Raw genomic sequence first — 5,569 nt, 5'->3', positions numbered from 1 at the left:
GCCGCCCTCCGGGCTGGGTGGCCGCGGCCGGGACCTCGGTTTCCCCATCTGTCAGAGAAAGGGGCCTGGCTGCTTCCATCTAAACCGCCGACTCTGTCATGGCGCGACCTGGACGCGTGCCAGAGACATGCTCGGTAACCTTGGCTCAGTGGCCGCTCTGTCTCGGAGGCACGGCTTCCTCTTCCGTGGAACGGCGGTGGGGACGCCGCCGACCTCACAGGAGCCATTCCTGCGACAGACATTTACTGAGCGCCTACTGTGTGGCTGGCCGCGCTCCAGGGCGGGAGGGCAGGCGCGGGCTGGGGGTACCGAGGAGGTGACCGAGGTAGACAGAGACGGATAGCCAGATCCCGGGCAGGTCGGAGGGTGTGAACAGCCAGGGAGAAAAACAGAGGTGGTGGGGAGGGGTTGGGGGAGGCCCAGGAAGGCGCAATTTTAAGCGGGGGAGGGTGTCAGGATTTGAAGAAGGTGGGAGAGGGAGCTGGTAGGGTGGGAGTGCGGGGAGGGGGCTTAGTGAAAGGAGGCAGGAACAGCCAGTGCAAAGGCCCTGGGGCAGTGGCATGCCTGGCACCGCAGACCACAAATGAGGGCAGGAGCTAGCACAGATGCCCTGCTTCCAGAAGGGCCGAGCTTGGGTTCATCTGCTGCTGCTGTGCTTACCGAATTTTGAACAAGCCTGCCGGTTTTGTTTTGCAATGGGGCCTGCTGGTAACAGGGGACGGGCAGATTGTGCACTGGCCTGTGGGCTCTGGGGATGGCCTTAGCTTTTACCCCCAGGGAGGTGGGAGCCCTGGAGGGCTGTGGAGAGAGGAGGGGCAGGTCTGACCCGGATTTTGATAGGATCCCTCTCACCCACTCCACACGCAGTCAAGTCTGGACTTGGCGTGCAGGTTAACCGCGCAAGCCTTAAAGACGCAGCCTCTCAAATATCATCGCCATCAATTCTGTAGCTCGCCTCCCGGCCCCAGGCACCTTGCCGATCAGACCTCAAGACACTGTGCCTGCATCGGACATTTATTCAGCACCGACGGTGTGCTTGGCCCTGCTCCAGGACGGGGTATGAAGTACCTTCCCAGTTCCTGTTCCTTGGCAATTGAGGGGCCTGGACGAGGGAATGAGATGAATAAACAAAATACCTCCGCTCTGCCCATTAAAAAAATCAGTGATCAAAATTTACATATTTTAGAAAATTCTTCAGTATTCAGAGGGGTTTCTGTAATACAGAGACCCCACAAATCATGTGGAAGCCCCAATCAGGACAGGCTACAGAATTTTGGGGCCAGGCCATGATGAAATTATTAGGAATTTCATGATGGTGACAGCAGACAAGTGCAGGGTCTTTGACCTGCTCTGTGAAGCCAACCTGGCCCAAGCCTTGCTGATCCCTCACCCCCTCCGTGGGGGCCAGATGCCCTTTTTCCCCAGAGGCCACATGTATAGCCCTTCTCTAGTCAGGCACCTCCCAGGATGAGACTCCCAGACTAGCAGAGGGCGAGCAGAATTGGATACAGATGGCCCAACACAGTAAAATCAAGGCTGGAGCACAGAGCTTTGCATCTGAAAGAGAATCATCATGAAAAAGTTATTTTCAGAAAGAAGGGCCTTTGCAGCATGGAGAGAAGCCCCAAAGTGTGACCCAAACTCTGAAAATAATTAGTAAACCTACCAACTGGCAGTATATGTTTTAACTTTGCTCCAGGCTCTGCCTTAACGCATGTTAATCTAGGTCCTGCCTTTTAGGTCCCTTTCAAAGGCGGGGAAAATAAAGCCCAGGCAGGTTAAGCCATTTGGTCAAAGTCACACAGCTGGTAGTGGCAGTGTCCAGAAGCAAACCCAGGTACTTGGCCTTCAAAGCCTAGGGAACAGGACCCTCTACTCAGGCACAAAGTGGCGATGGAGCGATCAAGGAGCAGACGATGCGGGAGCCTAAATTCTGGACTGGGGAGGCCAGGTTGTGCTGGGGTGGGCCAGTGCTGGGTGTTGGGCGGCATCCTGGCCTCCACCCACGGCCCCTCCTCACCAGTCTTGACAAGCATTGTTCTGCAGAGTTGTTGTTGTGTGTGTGTGTGTGTGTGTGTGTGTGTGTGTGAACAGCACAGAGTCACACCAGCTGAGACACCTGGCTTAGAGCAAGCACTCCAGGGCCCCTTGTAGAAGGTTCCCGAGGTAGTCAGGTTGGAGGGAGGTGAGGTGAGAGGCCAGTAGAGCAGGTGCGCTGCCCACACTAAGCTTCAGGAGAGGCCAGGCTGGGCAGAGCAAGACCCTCCTTGCCTGGTAATTATTTGAGGGGAGTTGTGTCTTTTGAAGATCTTGCTTTCTGGATGGTTGCGATCCTATACCAAATCTGGGGGGCTACTCTGCTCCTTCCTCTTCTGGGGTTCTCAGGCCCCATTTGGGGCCAGGGTGGGGCTGGGATCTGTCTCCTGTACCCGGGAGTCTGAAAGCAGCCTCGCAGTCTGCTTACAAATGAGCGCTGGGCCACGCAGCCTCCAGGGCAGAGCCAGGCGGCTGGCAGTGATGGATGGGGCTCCGTGGCCATTCATCAGAGGCCGGGGAGGAAACAGGTGGCTGTCACTGGGCACAGGGGCCTCCTGACCGGCCTCGGGGAGCTGAAGTCTCAGCTTTCTGGCTCTGGGCTCAACTGGAGCCCCGAGGCTACTACAGCCTAGCTGGTAGATTTGGGGCACAGTTTGCTGCTTTGCACTTAGCCCTCCCTTGGGGGAAAAATGGAGTTATTATTTATTCTTCCTCTCTGTAAATATTTATTGTACCTACTGTGTGCCAAGCATGGTTCTAAGTGGAGGTTTATAGAGACTAAGAAGGATGGAAATCCCTTCTGTCAAAGAGCTGACCGGCGTGAAAACTTGACTAAGGTCTCAAACTTCCTCTGCCACAGCTCTGCAGAACCCCCACTCCCCCCGCCAAAGCCCAAGTCCTTTTATGCTTCCCCATAAAATTTAAGGGGACAAACTCTCAGTAAAATCATAATATTTTAATGCAATCTCTTTTTTTATGTTGTGATAAAATAGGTACAAAACTGGAACATTTAATACATTTGCAATGTGGGACACCTTATCATTTCCATGTAGTTTCAAGACATTTTCGGTACCCCACAAAGAAACCCCATTTCCCACCAGCAGTCACCCTCCTCTCACCATTGCGATTGGCACTTCTGTTAGTGGAAGTACTAATTCTGGACATTCGCATCGGTGGAACACACGCGTGTGTCTGGCTTCTCTCCCTGAGCGTCGCGTGCTCAAGGTCCGTCCTGTGGCAGTGAGATGGGCTAGGGCCCAGGCCAAGACGGGACAGGACGTGAGGCCAAAAAAACGGCAAGAATTTTGCTGTTCCGGCTGGTAAGGAAGAGGTTAAAACCCTGAGGACGCTGGGCCTGGACACCTGCTGCCATAAATTTCCTTGGCCATTTGGCTGTTGCCATCTCTGGGCTATCTTTCCACATTTTATCAAGCGGGCTGCTCCGGGAAGAAGGGGAGTTGCACACCCAGAAGAAAAGGGAGTCGCAGACCTTGAGGCCGACTGGTTTCCACTGGTCTGCGGGCACGTGGCCTCCAGGAGATGTTCCTCCTGGGGGTGGGCGCCAGTCTGCCAGCTCAGGGAGCATCCACCGCAGCAACATGCGGCGGGCTCTGGCGAGTCCTCTCTCCTTCTTTCCTCAGCCCACAGCCCTGTTTCCTTGAGCTCCTCTGTCCACACCCCCCCACACTGGCCCTGAAACCTGATCGACTCTGAGCTCCGAACCAGAGTGTCTCCTGTGCTGGAGGCCTCCTGGAAACTTTTTTTCTTGACCACCCAGTCATTAGTAACCCTGACTCCTCGCCTGCCCTCACTGGTGTCTCTGGAATCGTCTTTTCAGTCGTTTTTTTTTAAGATCTATTTTATTTGGGCATGTAAGAGCTGAGGTGTAGGCCAGAGGTGCGGGGGGTGAGGGAGGGGTAGGAGGATTCCCCAGAGACAGAGTTGGGTACAGAACAGGGAGAGCTACTGAAACACACTGCTGAGGGGAGCAGTGGGGAGACAGGAGAGGTGTGCTGCGCCCTGGGGGTCCCTCCCTGGCCCGGGATCACGCTGCAGTGGCAGAGGATAGTTTCATAGTGCTGAGACATAACACCTTGTGCCACCAGGGAGGGCCCTCTTTTCAGTCTTGACCAAAGGACTCAAGCGCCTTTCAGTCTATCTGTCTGATTCCCGGGGCGGCTCCCCACTGCCAGTTTATCTGCCCGTGGCCTGTGCTGCTGGAGAGTGGGATCGGACGGAGGGCGCTGGCCTGCTCCTGTGTCTAGGGAAGCACCGATGTCAGTGTTTCCTCCTGTCTCTGACGGAGGGCTGCAGGTGTATGTGACCATTCACCTGGTGGTGGATACTCAGATTGTTCCTACCTTTTGGCTGTTATGAATCACGCTGCTGTGAACATTCACATCCAAGTTTTTATGTGGCTGTATGTTTTTATTTCTCTTGGGTATATACTCACAAGTGCTGAGTCACCTAGTAATGCTGTGTTCCGTTTGTGAGTAATTGCAAGCCTTTTCCACAGTGGCCATACCATTTTCCATTCTTACCAGCAAGATACATGGTTGACAATTTCCTCACATCCTTGACAACACTTGTTATTGTTCTTTAAAATATAGACATGTTTGACTGTGCAACAACCATCTTAGTACACGTGAAATGCTATCTCGCTATGGCTTTGATTCGCAGAGGCAGTATTAGAATAAATCAAAACCAATGAAAGAAAGCCTACATTTTAATTAAAGAGAATCTAACCCTGGAACTGTATAACCTACTTTTTTTCCTCCTCCCTCCCCAGGCCTAATGTAATGACCCTTTCAAGTAGTTCAACATTTGCTTTGCTCCACAGGACTCATCACCATGTGAACTGTGATGTACTTGATTTATTTTGTTGACCTTTACAATCACTAGAGTGGCAGCTGCGGAAGGCAGGAGAGGTTGTCTGTCTGCTGTATCCCCAGCCCCTACAACAGAGCCTGGCTTGCTACCAGTGATGAGTAAGTGGTGAACGAATGCTCGATTAATGAATGAATGGGTCCCAGTGATCCACTGGGAAATTAAATGAGCTAGCACCAGGAAAAGCATTTAGCACAAGTGGCTGGCGCATGGCACCTGGATTAAGGGTGATGAGCTCACAGAATCCTCTGATTGGCCAGGGTTGGGTCCCATGACACCCTGAGTTCACCACCTGTAGCCTGATTGAATTCTCTGATTGACCACATGTGTCACATGACATGTGTTCTGATTGGTTAGACCTGGGTCATGTGACTGTGTTGCTTCTACAGTAAGGTCTGAATAGCTGCTCTGATTGGTCAGCTTTAGGTCACATGACTTTCCAAGGTCACTAAGTGAGGAAGTGAGTGACTACTCAACTATTAGTAGTTTTCCTTTTTCCCACCTCCTTTGGTTAACAAATGCCCACTTGCTGTGGAAAAAAAGTGGGAAGTAAACTGGCATGGACCAGGTACCATTTATACACTTACACACAGGTTGGCTTGTAATTTTCATCCACATTATTGTTTTTTAAAGATTTTTTTTATTC

The sequence above is a fragment of the Condylura cristata genome, unplaced genomic scaffold (genome assembly GCF_000260355.1).
Source record: "Condylura cristata isolate star-nosed mole 26May11 unplaced genomic scaffold, ConCri1.0 scaffold00025, whole genome shotgun sequence".
NCBI lineage: Eukaryota > Metazoa > Chordata > Mammalia > Eulipotyphla > Talpidae > Condylura > Condylura cristata.
This window is presented reverse-complemented; position numbering follows the sequence as displayed.